This window comes from Salmo salar, chromosome ssa15, assembly GCF_905237065.1.
Source record: "Salmo salar chromosome ssa15, Ssal_v3.1, whole genome shotgun sequence".
Taxonomy (NCBI): Eukaryota; Metazoa; Chordata; class Actinopteri; order Salmoniformes; family Salmonidae; genus Salmo; species Salmo salar.
The window spans coordinates 79,239,565-79,256,768 of record NC_059456.1 but is presented as its reverse complement, the minus strand read 5'-3'; the positions used below and the strand labels follow the sequence as shown (position 1 = coordinate 79,256,768).

At 43.1% G+C, this 17,204-nt stretch overlaps 1 protein-coding gene across 1 annotated transcript in view; it reads left to right on the top strand.

Moving 5' to 3' along the window:
- Positions 1-3,595: 3,595 nt before the first annotated feature.
- Positions 3,596-17,204, top strand: part of casz1 (castor zinc finger 1) — a 264,348-nt gene continuing 250,739 nt past the window's right edge. Inside the window, exons 1-2 of the mRNA XM_014145815.2 lie at positions 3,596-3,799; positions 5,561-5,617. The gene's annotated coding sequence lies outside the window, so the exon portion shown is untranslated. The remainder of the gene's footprint in view (positions 3,800-5,560; positions 5,618-17,204) is intronic.

Here is a 17,204-nt window from a genome sequence, read left to right as displayed (position 1 = left end):
GCCTCTGTTTTGGTAAAAATCTGAGGGATGGGCCTGGAGAAATGTAACCACTCTCAGATTAATAGACAGAGCTATGGGTGCAAGGAATGACCAGCCATGATATCAAAATGATAGTTTTAACCGTGTTTTGAGGCTGTAATGGGTGTTTACATTTACATATTTGGGGTTTTGATGGGGTCCGACAGTTGAACTAAGCTCATGAGGCATTTACAGTGCCTTCAGAAAGTATTCATACACCTTGACTTATTCTACATTTTGTGGTGTTACAGCATGAATTCAAAATGGATTAAAGATTTTTTTCATCACCCATCTACACACAATACCCCATAATGAAGAGAAAACATGTTTTTAGACATTTTTGCACATTTATTGAAAATTAAATACAGAAATATCTAATTTACATAAGTATTCACACCCCCAATACTTTGTAGAAGCACATTTGGCAGCGATTACAGCTGTGAGTTTTTTGGGGTAAATCTAAGAGCTTTGCACACCTGGATTGTACAATATTTGCCCATAATAATTTTGAAAATTCTTCAAGCTCTGTCAAGTTGATTGTTGATAATTGCTAGACAACCATTTTCAAGTCTTGCCATAGATTTTCAAGACAATATACAGTACCAGTCAAAAGTTTGTTCAGTCTGCTTTCCAACAGACAGTGGGAGACAAAATCACCTTTGAACATGAAAATAACCAAAACACAAGAATAAAATCTACACTGGAGTTGCTTACCAAGACAACATTGAATGTTCCTGAGTGGTCTAGTTACAGTTTTGAATTACAGTACCAGTCAAAGGTTTGGACACACCTACCTACTCTTTATTTTTACTATTTTCTACATTGTAGAATAATAGTGAAGACATCAAAACTATGAAATAACACATATGGAATCATGTAGTAACCAAAAAAGTGTTAAACAAATCAAAATATATTTTATATTTGAGATTATTCAAATAGCCACCCTTTTACTTGATGACAGCTTTGCACACAGTTGGCATTCTCTCAACCAGCTTCACCTGGAATGCTTTTCCAACAGTCTTGAAGGATTTCCCACATATGCTGAGTACTTGTAGGATGTTTTTCCTTCACCTGCGGTCCAACTCATCCCAAACCATCTCAATTGGGTTGAGGTTGGGTGATTGTGGAGGCCAGGTCATCTGACGCAGCACTAAATCACTCTCCTTCTTGGTCAAATAGCCCTTACACAGCCTGAAGGTGTGTTGGGTCATTGTCCTGTTGAAAACAAATGACAGTCCCACTAAGCGCAAACTAGATGGGATGGCGTATCGCTGCAGAATGCTGTGGTAGCCATGCTGGTTAAGTGTGCCTTAAAATCTAAATAAATCACAAACAGTGTCACCAACAAAGCACCCCCACACCCTCACACCTCCTTCTCCATGCTTCATGGTGGGATCCACACATGCGGAGATCATCCGTTCAACTACTCTGCGACTCACAAAGACACAGCGGTTGGAACCAAAAATCTCAAATTTGGACGCAGACCAAAGGACAGATGTCCACCTGTCTAATGTCCATTGCTCCTGTTTCAATTCTCTTCTTCTTATTGGTGTCCTTTAGTAGTGGTTTCTTTGCAGAAATTCGACCATGAAGGCCTGATTCACGCAGTCTCCAGTGAACAGTTGATGTTGAGATGTGTCTGTTACTTGAATTCTGTGAAGCGTTTATTTGGGATGCAATCTGAGGTGCAGTTACCTCTAATAAACGTATCCTCTGCAGCAAAGGTAACTCTGGGTCTTCCTTTCCTGTGGCAGTCCTCATGAGAGTCAGTTTCATCATATCGCTTGATGGTTTTGCGACTGCATTTGAAGAAACGTTCAATGTTCTTAAGATTTTCCGGATTGACTGACCTTCTTGTCTTAAAGTAATGATGGACTGTTGTTTCTCTTTGCTTATTTGAGCTGTTCTTGCCATAATATGGACTTGGTATTTTACCAAATAGGGCTATCTTCTGTATACCCCCCCACCCAACTTGTCACAACACAACTGATTGGCTCAAATGCATTAAGGAAAGAAATTCCACAAATTAACTTTTAACAAGGCACACCTGTTAATTGAAATGCATTCCAGGTACTTCATGAAGCTGGTTGAGAGAATGCCAAGAGTGTGCAAAGCTGTCATCAAGGCAAAGGGTGGCTACTTTGAAGAATCTCAAATATCATTTTATTTGTTTAACACTTTTTTGGTTACTTCATGATTCCACATGTGTTATTTCATAGTTTTGATGTCTTCACTATTATTCTACAATGTAGAAAATAGTAAAAATAAAGAAAAACCCTTGAATGAGTAGGTGTGTCCAAACTTTTGACCGGTACTGTAAGTCAAAACTGTAACTAGACCACTCAGGAACATTCAAAGTTGTTTTGGTAAGCAACTCCAGTGTAGATTTGGCCTTGTGTTTTAGGTTATTTTCCTGCCAAAAGGTGATTTTGTCTCCCACTGTCTGTTGGAAAGCAGACTGAACCAGGTTTTCCTTTAGGATTCTGCCTGTGCTTATAGCTGTATTCTGTTTCTTTTTATCCTAAAAAAAATCCTTAGTCCTTGCATTCCCATAAAATTATGCAGCCACCACCATGCTTAAAAATATGAAGTGGTACTCAATGATGTGTTGTGTTGGTTGCAAACAGGATGCATGTTTTGGAATATTTTCACTCTGTCATTTAGGTTAGTTTTGTGGAGTAACTACAATGTTCTTGATCCCCCTCATTTTTATCATATCACAACCATTAAACTCTGTAACCGTTTTAAAATCAACATTGGCCTCATGGTGAAATCCCTGAGCAGTTTCCTTCCTCTCCGCCAACTGAGTTAGGAAGGACGCCTCTATCTTTGTAGTGACTGGGTGTATTGATACACCATTCAAAGTGTAATTAATAACTTCACCATGCTCAAAGGGATATTCAACTTCTGCCTTTTTTTCACACGTCTACTAATCGATGCCCTTCTTTGCGAGGCATTGAAAAACCTCCAAGGTCTTTGTGGTTGAATCTGTTCTTGAAATCCACTACTCGATTGAGGGACCTTATAGATAACTGTATGTGTGATGTACAGAGATGGGGTAGTCATTAAAAAATCATGTTAACCACTACATGCAACTTATTATGTGATTTTTTAAAAGCACATTTTTACTCTTGAACTTATTTAGGCTTGCCATAACAAAGGGACAGCTTACATTTTTTTATAATTTAAAAATTCTACAAACAAAATTCCACTTTAACATTGTGGAATATTGTGTGTAGATCAGTGACACAACATCTCAAATTTTAAATGCAGGCTGTAACACAACAAAATGTAGAAAAAGTAAAGTGGTGTGAATACTTTCTTAAGGCACATTATAAGTTAGGCCTATATTTTTCAAGAATTAATATATATCATAAATGTATAAGTCCAGAAATTGATGTAGCAAATAAGCATTAAAGTTTTAATGTGTCCCTTTTCTTGAAGTACAGTTTACTACACTAGAGCGACAACTATGATTTGTAAAGCCTGTCAGGTTGAAATAGAGAATGACATCAGGATTCCGTTCCAGCTTTTCCAACCGACAATTGCTTACCGAGAAATTCAATTAAGGACTCCTCTTCCCACTTCGAGCCGGTCTCCAGGGCAGATCTTCCGGGCAACTCGCCCCATGTAAGAAATTGGAAAATGCAACAATAAAACAAGAAAAACTGAAAAAAGGTGCCAACTTTGATCAAGCATGCTCTCTCACAGTCCACCCTAAACACACATACCCCTTAGTTGGAATTGGAAAGTCACCGAAAGACAGCGAAGTAGCCTACAGGTAAGAGTTTTCATTTTCACCTCACTATTTTCGCATTTCCAAAGATATCACTTACAACGCTGAGCAACATCAAAGTAGCCTACTCTTTTCGGCGTCGCTGGCTTTGACGCCGGTAGGATACCTGCCATTCGGCATGAAAATACTCTCAAAATGATACCTTTAGCAGACGAATGGTTGAACGGCGAACAGCTTGCTTCTACAGTGTAGCCCCTAGCTCAGCGCGCAAGCTTGCGGACAGGAGCAGTCGAGCGACTCATAGGTAGGCTGCTGTGCTTTTGACAGTGTCGAGCTGGGCTCTCACCAAAACTTTAAACAGACCGCTGTAAAATTCCAAACTTTCGGGAAGACTAAAACATAACAATGTAGCCCACCAATCAATTGCCAAGTTAACTTTCTTGTGACTGTTTATTTACGCCATCTCTATCGCACTGCCAAAATATACAACAGAGATGGCTTCTTCATTATTTTGCATTATAGGTCAACCAACAAGAAAATAACACAGGATCAGTGGCATAGCGCAGTTTCGCGGGGTCCTCGCATGTTCGAGCACCCCCACTCCCCCCCATATATATGAATACTTTTTTTGCCATGGGGCATAGGGAAGAATGTGCAGTTTTATAGCTAATCTCATGCTATTTTAAACATTTTGCCATAAGGTTGAGAGAAAATGTTGCTAATTTCCTATATATTTTTTTCATGGCTTATGACGCGTTCATATGCTGTCTGGTGGGCGGACCTCCAGGGCTACTGTATTTATCAAACTAGTAGGCCTAGGCCTAGCAACAATGCATGGAATAGCATTACATATTCAATGGCAATGCAACAAAATGCCGAAGTTAAGCATGCATTTGATGAGGGTTGTCTTATCTTATCCACCCCATTGTATAATAATTAGCCTACAATGTTGCCATTATGTGTCTGCATTTTTTGTTTGACTTTGTAGGCAAAAAAACAACAAAGCCTCACATCGTATTGCCAACTCATAGGCACACCTATCTCACCCTTTGCCTTATTAAGTTGTTGAAGTGGCACCTGACACACACACACACACACACACACACACACACACACACACACACACACACACACACACACACACACACACATAGTGGTATTCAACCCTGAAAGAGGAGGTTCATTATACTTGTATGGGTAGAATAAGCACAATTTCTCATCTTATAGTTAGTAAGTTTCTTTTACATTCAAATATATGCCATTTAGCAGACACTTTTATCTGAAGTGACTTAATCATGCATGCATTCATTTTATGTATGGGCGGTCCTGGGAATTGAACCCACAATCTTGGCTTTGCAAGCACCATGTTCTACCAACTCAGCCATACAGAATCACTTATGATACTTCATTTGGAATATGCTTCTTGTTCATATTTGTTGCTCAAATATCAATGAACTGATCAGTACAATAAGCCAAGGAATATGGTGTATAATACTGTCTTTACCTTAAGTCTTTACCTCATTTTCAAAGCATTGTTTCAATGATATCTTTGCATATGCCAGTGTGTATGTTACGTGTAAATGATCCCCATACAGAGAGACGAGAGAAAAGATCACTGGTACCTTAAACCCAAGAGTTCTCATATTCTCGCCGGATCTTTCTCCTTTGCTAATTATTGTGTTGTTTTCAGGGCAAATATGTCATATCCATGGCGACCAGGCAGGTTAATTGTCTTTCGCGTGCAAGGCTCCCATAAGTAATTAATTACCCTCTTTTTTTTCTTCTCCCCTGTCTTTGGTTAAACAGATCATTCAAGGGAAGCCATCTCACATATTAAAAATGCCAGTGGTATCAGCGCACAAGGTAAACATGAAACTTTTTTTCCTTCTCATCAAGCATTGGGGATGTTCGTTTTATATTTTATTCTGTGTGTTTTATACACATGCCATATGTGTATGTGTATAGGTATGGTTTCATTGTGCGTATCAAGCTTCACTATGGACCAGTACTGTAAATGCAATATGTTTATTCCTTATTTATCTCCCATACTAACACAACAGATGAGTTTAGATGATGTAGGCCAATTTGTTATGAAGCTAGGGAAGGCACTTCAATATCCTTGTTACCGACATATTTCAGTCAAACAGTTTATTAAGCACATGTTGAGGAATATTATATAGTAAGTTTTGTCTTAAATGATTACATTTAAGCTCTTACATTTAAGCTCTAGCCAGGTAAAAAGGTAAGGTGCATCAGCTTCTTACAATGGCATAGTTTGAAACTCCAAAGGAAGTTTATGCAGTTTAGTGGTTCGATGGTGCACCTGTAATTGTTGACAAAACTGTGTGATGTGGAGTGGTACGGGCTTAGTGTGCTTCACATGATCAACAGAAGTTGCAGTACAGTAAAGTGTTCAGGAGTTAGAGAGAAGAGTAGGTTGAAATTAGGCTTGATGCTGATCTTGGGTCAGTTTAGCATTTTCCTCACTAATGGGGGAGAGGAAGCTGATCCTAGTTCTTTACCTAGGAGAAACTTACCCCCAGAGCATCAGAGAGACCCCACAGAGAGAGAGAGAGAGAGCGAGAGAGACACACACACAGAGACTTTTCTTCTTTCTCTACTTTCTCCAAATGTACCCCCTTTTTTCGTTGATTGTGTGAAAAAGTGAAGGACAGGTGAACAGAAAGAAGGAAGGACTAAAACAGTACAGTAACATACATACCATTTTAAGTAATGTAACTTCAATTGTTGGTGTATGGGTGTAATACATCAGGCCTCTTGGTGAGATCGCACCATGCCGACACAGGAAGAATTGACTTGTACCCCCAACCTATACATATTCTGTAGACCTATCAGTCAGAGAAACATTCAGGTGTCTAATTCAATCAATCAAATGTATTTATAAAGCCCTTTTTATCTCAGCAGATGTCACAAAGTGCTTATACAGAACCCAGCGTAAAACCGCAAAGAGCAAGCAATGCAGATGTAGAAGCTCGGTGCCTAGGAAAAACCTAGGAAGAAACCTAGAGAGGAACGAGCCTCTGAGGGGTGGCCAGTCCTCTTCTGGCTGTGCCCGATGGATATTATAAGAGTACATGGCCATTAAGGCCAGATCGTTCTTCAAGATGTTCAAAAGTTCCTTGATGACTGGCAGGGTCAAATAATAATCACAGTGGTTATAGAGGGTGCAACAGGTCAGCATCTCAGGAGTATATGTCAGTTGGCTTTTCATAGGCGAGCATTCAGTGGTCAAGACAGCAGGTGCGGTAGAGGGAGAGAGAGGGTCAAAACAGCCGGTCTGTGACAAGGTAGCACATCCGGTGAACAGGTCAGAGTTCCATAGCCGCAGGCAGAACAGCAGAAACTGGATCAGCAGCATGATCAGGTGGACTGGGGATGGGTACAGCCAGAAGTCGTCCGGCCAGGTAGTCCTGAGGCATTATCCTAAGGCTCAGGTCCTCCAGGAGGGGAGAGAGAGAGGGCAGGAGAGAGATGGGAGAATTAGAGGGAGCAAACTTAAGTTCACACAGGAATTACACCAGATAAAACAAACTGACCCTAGCCCTCCCAGCACATAGACTATTGCAGTATAGATACTGGAGACTGAGACATGGAGGGGTCAGGGGACACTGTTGCCCCGTCCGACGATACCCCCGGACAGGGCCAACCAGGCAGGATATAAACCCACCCACTTTGCCAAAGCACAGCCCCCACACCACCAAATGGATAAGGCGGAGTATAGCCCACAAAATCTCCCCTACCACACAAGCCCGAGCAGGTGCAAAACCGGACAGCAAAATCACGTCAGTGACTCAACCCACTCAAGTCGAGTATAGTGAAAAAATCCTGGCACGAAGTGATATACCCCTCCTAGGGACGGCATGGGAGAGCACTAGCAAGCCAGTGACTCAGCCCTCTTAATAGGGTCAGAAGCAGAGAATCCCAATGGAGAAGAGGGGAGCCGGCCAGACAGAGACGGCAAGGGTGGTTCTTCACTCCAGTGCCTTGCAGTTCACCTTCACACCCCTGAGCCAGACTATACTCAATCATAGGACCTACTGAAGAGATGAGTCTTCAGTAAAGACTTAAAGGTAGAGACAGAGTCTGCGTCTCTCACATGGATTGGCAGACCATTCCAGACCATTTCACAAAAATGGATTGGAGAAAGCCTTGCCTCCAGCTGTTTGCTTAGAAATTCTAGGAACAATAAGGAGGCCTGCATCTTGTAAACGTAGCATACGTGTTGTTATGTATGGCAGGACCAAATCGGAGAGAGGTCGGTAGGAGCAAGTCCAAGTAATGCTTTGTAGGTTAGCAGTAAAACCTTGAAATCAGCTATAGTCTTAACAGGAAGCCTGTGTAGCAATGGAGTAAGAGGCTAGCACTGGAGTAATATGATCAAATTTTGAGGTTCTAGTCAAGATTCTAGCAGCCGTGTTTAGCACTAGCTGAAGTTTATTTGCTGCTTTATCCGGGTAGCCGGAGAGAAGAGCATTGCAATAGACTAATCTTGTTTTTTTTCTTTTGCACAAAACATTTCAGATTTTTGCAATGTTACAAATATGGAGAAAAGCTGCTCTTCATATACTTTTGATATGTTTGTCAAAAGAGAGATCAGGGTCCAGAGTAACGCTGAGGTTCTTCAGTTTTATTTGAGACGTCACATCAAACAACAGATCTCTTTGTTTCTTGGGACCTAGAACTAGCATCTCTGTTTTGTCCGAGTTTTAAATGTAAAAAATGTATTCTCAAGTAAGTATCTGTCAAGGTTATGCAGAATGAACTCTGTGTGTCTGACCTGTGGTTCAAATACTATTTTAAATCTTTCAATGTTTTAGCATTTGTAGAATGCTTTAGCATTCCTGCAGTACCAGATGGGCAGGGTTTGCACTTTTGCAACTACTCTATTGGTTCCATTGTGCCAGACAAGCTCAGTCAAGCTCAGCTCAAGTATTTAAGATTATTTCAAATAGTATTTGAACCCAGGTCTGGTGTGTGTTCCTTTTCATTTTGACCTTGACTCTGGACCTGCAGGTCTTTGATGTCAAAACAAATGTCAATAATCTCAGGCTGCAATTTGACAGGGCTCAAGAGCTAATACTATTGTTTTCTCACACTCGAACTCCCTCAATTGCCCCATGAAATGATTTTGTATCCAAATTCACACCACACAACAACGTCCATTCGGTCTCGACTTGTAAAATCTACCCTCGACACATACAGTAGTACAAGTGCAAATAGTGCTTGTGTTTTTAATCATCATTATTGTTTTTATTTTAGTGCTGGGGAAATGTCCTTTTTGCATGCTTGATCAACCAGTAGAGAAATCCATTATAATAGAGGCTCAAGGTGAATTGCATCCCGAGCAATCTTTCCCTCTTCGAGTGAAGGAATTTTCCCGGGCAAAATAAACAAATCACACAGACAACAGTAATATAGGGTTGATTTTGAAGGCATGAAATAACTATCGATTAAATCCTTCAGTTCATAGATGGTAATGGCCTTTTTGGTAATTTGTTCTAGGCCCTTTCAATACAGAGGAGAGAGGGAGAGAGAAGTGGAGAGAGGGAAAGATGGAGGATGCAGGGGTGAGAGAGAGAGAGGCAGAGGATGCAGGTTAGAAAAAAAGAGAGCGATGAGGAAGAGAGCTCACAAGACCGAGAAAGGGACATGCTGCCCCTTTCCGAGCTCATTATCATTCTTAATAAGTCTTAAGGAAAGAAGGAGCATTGAGTGTAAATGCACGGTAATCCTAACACTGGCCAAGGTTAGTGGGGACGTCAGCACATGCACACTGTTCCCAGCTGGCTGCTTTGGGACAGGGGAGGGGAAAAGGAGGAAGAGAGTTAAGCATAGATGCTCAAGGAGAAAGGTGTCATTAAGGTCCTTCTTTCGAGCCTGTGCCTTTGAGTAACACTTATCTTAAGAACTGCCGGTATAATGCATTATGATGCAGTTATAAGGCATTGCATCATTTATAATGTATGCCCTTATGTCTTATAATCATCTCATAATGACACATAAACATAACATATGATAAACTTTTTATAAGACGTTAGGTTCAAACAACTTATAAAGCATTCGTAAAATGTCACCTGCCTTTCTGACTGATGTACGACCTGGAGCTGATTAACGCGGTGGCAGGCGATGATCTTAACTAGCAACCATGTAGTAAACAGTCCCGTATCAGATTTAAATCAATTGGTTTAGAAGATTTGTCTTGGCTGTTTTCCCAACCAATCAATTGCATTACCTGTTAATCATATAGATATTGAGGTCACTTCTGTTGGATATGTATATGTACTTTGAATGTAACTTTATTCTGTAATAGGTGAATATCTATATTCTTATACCAGATGTTACATATGATGTTGCATTTGAGATATGTTAAAGGTGAAATCTGGGATTCAAACAACAACAGCAAAGCGGCCACCCCTCCATTATTTTGGGGTACACAGCAATGTAACCAATTTCTAATTCATAGTCAGAGCTATGGATGCAAGTACCATCCATGTGATCAAAATGATTGTTTTAACAATAAAATTAAAAAACAATATAACTATATAATGTTTACAATAACATTGTTTACAAGCAATGGAGTAAAACAAGCTTAGCCTATATTTTGGGTTCTGATGGGGTAAGACAGTTGAACTGAACTCATGAAGCATTTATAAGTTCTATTCTTCAAGAGTCAATGTCTGTAGTCATTCATTTAAACGTTGAAATGGATGTACCAATCCCAGATTGTCTCGTTAAAGAAAAAAAAGAAGCAAACCATGTGACTTCTTAAAGGGCTTTAAAGAAGTGGCAGCAACTACATGCTTATGCCAAGCTGTTATTTGAGCGTGGTCCAAAAGGTGAGCAGTAAAATGTGTTGGCTAAATCGGTGGCAAATTAACTCATTAGACAGATTGCCAACCACTTGGAGTGTCCAATTGCTGCATTTGTTTAGTGTATAGACACAAGGTGAGCCTTGAATTCCGGATATTGTTTTATACCCCCCCCCCCCCCCAAATTCAAGGCAGTGCACGTGCACAACATACTGTGTAATCTGTGTTGTCATTCATCAGTTAAATGAATCAGACATCTGATGACATAACATGACAGGCTTATGTTGAACCATGTTATAACCATCCCAGTTCACGTAATTCTCTTTTAGCACCAACTTATAGCAACTACTTGAGCCGACTGAAGCTTTGGAAGTGCTGAGCTTAATAAATCTCCTTATTGTATGCAGTCACTGGACGAAAGCACCAGGTATATGAGCAAAACTGTCAATATCAAACTAGCTAAACTTTGGAATTATCGTATCACATGAATTGTTTATTCTACACCTCTAATTAGTTTGGAGCTAAATTATAATGTTAGTGTTCATGTTTGGTTAAAGTGCTTTGTCTTTCTGTCACATATCTGTGAGGCAGTAGAGTTGAGAGTTTAGTTGGTCTGTTGGAGAATGAACAGGCAGGGAGGGTAACAATCAAACAAGCAAATGAAAAATGATCCGATGGGCTAAGAATGAGAGGTGCCCTTTTGTCTTGTTCCAGAGTAATGACATCTCTGCGTCTCTCTGTCACGTAAAGATGATTTACCCACACACAGATGTTCTCAGCCTAGTTGCTCGTGAACCTGCACCATTTTGTTCTATTTTTTGCCCTTTTAAAGGTTAGGAGTGAAATTCAAAGCCTTCCCCCTACTGTAAGTTTAACTCCCCTCAATCAACATTGTGCCGTTGACGTGCTGTTATTGTCTTGACTGGGAATGTGAAGAGAGCACGGAACAGGTAGCAGGACTGGGATTGGGCAGGTGTGGCTGCTGTGTGTGTGCACGTGTTGAGGATGTTACATCAGTACTAAGATACCTGTAGGAGCATCTCTCTGGCAATATCTACCCACCCCCAACCCCTCCTCAGTTTTGGTTGTTGGTTGGGGCTTGGTTGACAACTGGCTCCCTTGCCCCGCCCACCCCCCACCCCCAAGGGAGCCTGGGAGGCAAAGAGACATCACCATGGTGATTAGAAACACAGCACCCCCACACAGCGGCAGTGGTCCATTGTGACTGGCGTGCGTTGAGGTGAGAGGGAACAAAATGTCACATCAACAGGTTTTTTCATGTGTTTTTGTTTTTGCCATAATACTCAGTGGGATTGTTTGGGCTCGGATTCATCTGCTCAACTACACACCGTAGAGACTGCCGGAGCGAGGGGAACTAGTGTAAAAAAATCTGAAATAAAGAGAGGGAAATGGAAAAGCAGCGAAATCAACATTACACCCACTGGACGAACATGCATGTTTGTCGATTAAACAAAGTATCATTTTAAGCCAAGGTAAAATAATGAAACCAGATTGATGCGATAATGGTTAAATTAATGAATCGTAGTGTAGAATCGAACCCATGCGCGTAACATTGATTTACAACATTGAGAGAAGTGCAATGGATACAATTAAAAGTGGATACAATTTGGACTCCTACTTGATAGTTTTAAAGAAGAGACTGAAAACAGTTTGGTGTACACTCAATGGATTTGAATACCGGTGGTATTCATTAATGAGCCTCAATAAAACTATAGTTAACAATCTGGTCCTTGTTCCTTGTTCCCAATCTGGTTCTTTGTCCTTGTTCCCAATTTTACAGACTTCAGGGCCCATGTTCATAAAGCATCTCAGTGTAGAAGAGCTGATCTAGAAGCACTTTTGCCTTTTAGATCATAATGAATAAGATATACACTGGGTGTACAAAACCTTCCTAATATTGAGTTGCACCACCTTTTGCCCTCAGAAAAGCCTCAATTCATTGGGGCATAGACTCTACAAGGAGTCAAAAGCATTCCACAAGGATGCTGGCCCATGTTGACTCCAATGCTTCCCACAGTTGTGTCAAGTTGGCTGGATGTCCTTTGGGTGGTGGACCATCCCTGATACTCACAGGAAACGGTTGAGAGTGAAAAACCCAGCAGCGTTGCAGTTCTTGACACACTCAAACCGGTGCGCCTGTCATTTATTACCAGGGCTCCCGAGTGGCGCAGCGGTCAAGGTACTGCATCTCAGTGCAAGAGGTGTAACTACCGTCCCTGGTTCGAATCCAGGCTGTGTCACATCAGGCTGTGATTGGGAGTCCCATAGAGCGGTGCACAATTGACCCAGCATTGTCCGGGTTTGACCAGGGTAGGCTGTCATTGTAAATAATAATTTGTTCTTAACTGACTTACCTAGTTAAATCATATTTTTTTAAATACCATACTGTGTTCAAAGGCACTTAAAACCCCCTAGAGCCGGTGCGTCGATCTAAGTAACATAATAAAACAATTCCATCAATTTAGGGGCCTCCTCAGTGGCGCAGTTGTCTAAGGCACTGTGACCAGGAGACCCACGAGGCGGCGCACAATTGGCCCAGCGTCGTCCCTGTTAAGGGAGGGTTTGGCCGGCCGGGTTGTCCTTGTCCCATTGCTCTAGCGACTCCTGTGGCGGGCCGGACGCAATGCATGCTGACACGGTCGCCAGGTGTACGGTGTTTCCTCAGACATATTGGTGTGGCTGGCTTCCGGGTTAAGCAAGCATTGTGTCAAGAAGCAGTGCAGCTTGGCGGGGTTGTGTTTCAGTTGTCTTTGGTTGTCTTCCTCTCAGGCTTCCATGTCTTCTCCCTGGACCTCCTCAATGTCCACCTCTTGAACATCAGACTCTGAGGCCTCATCTTCACTGACACTTTCCAACCTGGTTGAGGATGGCTCGTTGACAGGCTCAAAAAGCCTCAAATTTTCCTGGATGGCCACCAATTTTTCAACCCTTGTATTGGTCAGCCTGTTGCGTGCTTTGGTGTGTGTGTTCCCAAACAAGGACCAGTTGCGCTCTGAGGCGGCTGATGTTGGTGGGATTTGGAGGATAATGGAGGCAACAAGGGAAAGAGCCTCAGATCCACAAAGTCCCTTCTACCAGGTGGCTGATGAGATATGTTGTCACGTTCGTCTGAAGGAGACCAAGGCGCAGCGAGAGTATCGTTCCACATCTTTTATTTGAATGTGAAATTTAGCCAGACAAACAATAAACTTTAAACAAAACACAAACCGTGACGACAGAGGTGCAACATGCACTAACTCAAAATAATCTCCCACAAACACAGGTGGGAAAAACAACTACTTAAATATGATCCCTAATTAGAGACAATGATGACCAGCTGCCTCTAATTGGGAATCATACAAAACCCCCAACATAGAAAAAATAAACTAGATAAACCCCCCAGTCACACCCTGACCTACTCTATCATAGAAAATAAGAGCACTCTATGGTCAGGATGTGACAGTACCCACCCCCCCCAAAGGTGCGGACTCCGGGCCGCAAAACCTGAAACCAAAAGGGAGGGTTGGGGGGGGGGGGGGGGGTGTCTAGTGTTGGTGGCGGCTCTGGTGCAGGACGAAGAACCCTCTCATCCTGCGGATCCGCCAACATTGGAGGCGGCTCAGGTGCAGGACGAAGAACCCTCTCATCCTGTGAATCCGCCAGCATCGGTGGAGGCTCTGAACCGCCGACCGTCGCTGAAGGCTCTGGACCAACGCTGAAGGCTCTGGACTGTCGCTGGAGGCTCTGGACCATCGCTGCAGGCTTCGTGCCATAGATCATCACTACAGGCTCCGGGCCATGGATCATCACTACAGGCTCCGGGCCATGGATCATCACTGGACGCTTCGGACCATGGATCATCACTGGAGGCTTCGTACGTGGAGCCGGAACAGGTCTCACCGGACTGGGGAGACACACTCGAGGCCGGGTGCGTGGAGTAGGCACAGGGCGTACCAGGCTGGAGAGACGCACTGGAGACCGGGTGGGCGGAGCTGACTCAGGATATACTGGGCTGTGGAGGCGCACTGTAGGTCTGGAGCGTAGGGCTGGCACAACCCGTCCTGGCTGGATGCTGACTTTAGCCCGGCAAGTGCGGGGCGCCGGCACAGGACGAACTGGGCTGTGAAGGCGCACTGGCGACACAGTGCGTAGAGCTGGCGCAGGATATCCTGGACCAAGGAGGCGTACTGGAGACCAGGAGCGCTGAGCCGGCACAATCCGTCCTGGCTGAACGCCCACTCTAGCACGGCAAATGCGGGGCGCAGGCACAGAGCGCACCGGGCTATGAATGCGCACTTGGGATACAGTGCACATCACCCCATAACATGGTGCCTGACTGGTCACACGCTCCCCACGGTAAGCACGGGGAGTTGACTCAGGTCTCAACCCTGACTCCGCCAATCTCCCCGTGTGCCCCCCCTGCAATGTTTTTTTTGGAGCTGCCTCTCGGGTTGCCATGCTAATTCATCGTATCGTCGCCTCTGTCGCTGTTTCCGCCTGCTTCCATGGCAGGGTCTTGTCCCCTGCCATTACCTCCTCCCAGGTCCAGAATGTCCTCCACTTCCTTTTCTCCCGGGCCCAGGATCCCTGCACCTCCTGGGCACACTGCTTGGTCCTTTGGTGGTGGGAGATTCTGTCACGTTTGTCTGAAGGAGACCAAGGCGCAGCGAGAGTATCGTTCCACATCTTTTATTTGAATGTGAAACTTAGCCAGACAAACAATAAACTATAAACAAAGCCCAAACCGTGACGACAGAGGTGCAACATGCACTAACTCAAAATAATCTCCCACAAACACAGGTGGGAAAAACAACTACATAAATATGATCCCCAATTAGAGGCAACGATGACCAGCTGCCTCTAATTGGGAATCATACAAAACCCCCAACATAGAAAAAATAAACTAGAACACAACATAGAAAAAATAAACTAGATCAACCCCCCCAGTCACACCCTGACCTACTCTACCATAGAAAATAAGAGCACTCTATGGTCAGGACGTGACATATGTTAGCACGACTGCCATATTGCATCTCCATCCCAAAGCCCTTGCTTGGAAGTGTACTTTGCCAGACTGCCAAGAACCTTGCCGTCATCCAGGCCAAGGTGGCGAGACACCGTAGTGATGACAGCATAGGCCTTGTTGATCTCTGCACCAGACAGTATGCTCTTGCCAGCATACTTTGGGTTCAACATGTACGCTGCGGCGTGTATGGGCTTCAGGCAGAAGTCTTCAAACTTTTTGATGTAATTCAGAATTGCAGTTTCCTCTGCTTGGAGCAACATTGAAGTGGGCAGGGCAGTACGGATTTCTTCTCTTACATCTGCAAGCAGAGTCTGAACATCAGACAGGATGGCATTGTCTCCCTCAATCCGTGCAATGGCTACTGCTATAGGTTTCAGGAGTTTTAGGCTGCTTACCAATCTCTTCCAAGATACATCATCCAGCGGGATCCTCTTGATGGGGCTGTCCATATCGGCAGACTGTGATATGGCCATTTCTTGGAGAGACTCCTTCATCTCCAGGAGACTGTCAAACATGATGACAACACCACCCCAATGGGTGTTGCTGGGCAGATTCAATGTGGTGCTCTTTTTCTTCTCACTTGCTGCTATAACTTGATGACCCTTCACATACCTAACCATTTCCTTGGCTCTCTTGTAGAGTCTATCCATTGTTTTCAGTGCCATGATGTCCTTGAGGAGCAGATTCAATGCATGAGCAGCACAGCCAATGGGTGTGATGTGAGGGTAGGACTCCTCCACTTTAGACAAAGCAGCCTTCGCTAGAGGTCGACCGATTATGATTTTTCAGCGCCGATACCAATGCCGATTATTGGAGGCCCAAATTTTTTTTTGGGGGGGGGGCATTTTTTGTTATTTATTTGTAATAATGACAATTACAACAATACTGAATGAACACTTATTATAACTTAATATAATACATCAATAAAATGTAAATAATGCAAAAACAAAGTGTTGGAGAAGAAAGTAAAAGTGCAATATGTGCCATGTTTAAAAGCTAACGTTTAAGTTACTTGCTCAGAACATGAGAACATATGAAAGCTGGTGGTTCCTTTTAACATGAGTCCTCAATATTCCCAGGTAAGATGTTTTAGGTTGTAGTTATTATAGGAATTATAGGACTATTTCTCTCTATACGATTTGTATTTCATATACCTTTTGACTATTGGATGTTCTTATAGGCACTTTAGTATTGCCAGTGTAACAGTATAACTTCCGTCCCTCTCTTCGCTCCTACCTGGGCTTGAACCAGGAACACATCGACAACAGCCACCCTCGGAGCAGCGTTACCCATGTAGAGGAAGGGGAAACAACTACTCCAAGTCTCAGAGCGAGCGACGTTTGAAACGCTATTAGCGCGCACCCGGCTAACTAGCTAGCCATTTCACATGGGTTACACAAGCCTCATCTTGGGAGTTGACAGGCTTGAAGTCATAAACAGTGCAATGCATTGCGAAGGGCTGCTGGCAAAACGCACGAAAGTGCTATTTTGAATGAATGCTTACGAGCCTGCTGCTGCCTACCACTGCTCAGTCAGACTGCTCTATCAAATCATAGACTTAATTATAACATAATAACACACAGAAACACGAGCC